Here is a 520-nt window from a genome sequence, read left to right on the forward strand (position 1 = left end):
TAAATAATAGACAATGAATTTATTTCAAAATAATCATTTTAATACTAATTATTTAAACATATTTTAAAACATTCTCAAATAGTATTTTTAATTATTTTTATAACTTAAATAGTAGGAATTCAATCTTATTAAAACATTCTCACTAAATATCATCTAATCATTTTTTAAATTTTAAAATGTTACATGGAATAAGTAGGAATTACGTATTTAAATGATATATGTTAAAACTTTCTCAATTAATAGCATTTAATCATTTTTAAAACTTACATAGTAGGAATCCATTATTGTTATTAATAGAATGAGTTATGATATTATAATTAAATAATTTTTTTGGTATTCTATTTCACTTAAAAAATAATAGTTTAATAATAACTATTTAAATAGATCTTAAAGTTTTCTCCATTAATATTAATTAATTATTTTTAAAACTTAAATAATAGGAATTCAATCTTATTAAAACATTCTCACTAAAATATCATCTAATCATTTTTTAAATTTTAAAATGTTACATGGAATAAGT

The sequence above is a fragment of the Lupinus angustifolius genome, chromosome LG16 (assembly GCF_001865875.1).
Source record: "Lupinus angustifolius cultivar Tanjil chromosome LG16, LupAngTanjil_v1.0, whole genome shotgun sequence".
NCBI lineage: Eukaryota > Viridiplantae > Streptophyta > Magnoliopsida > Fabales > Fabaceae > Lupinus > Lupinus angustifolius.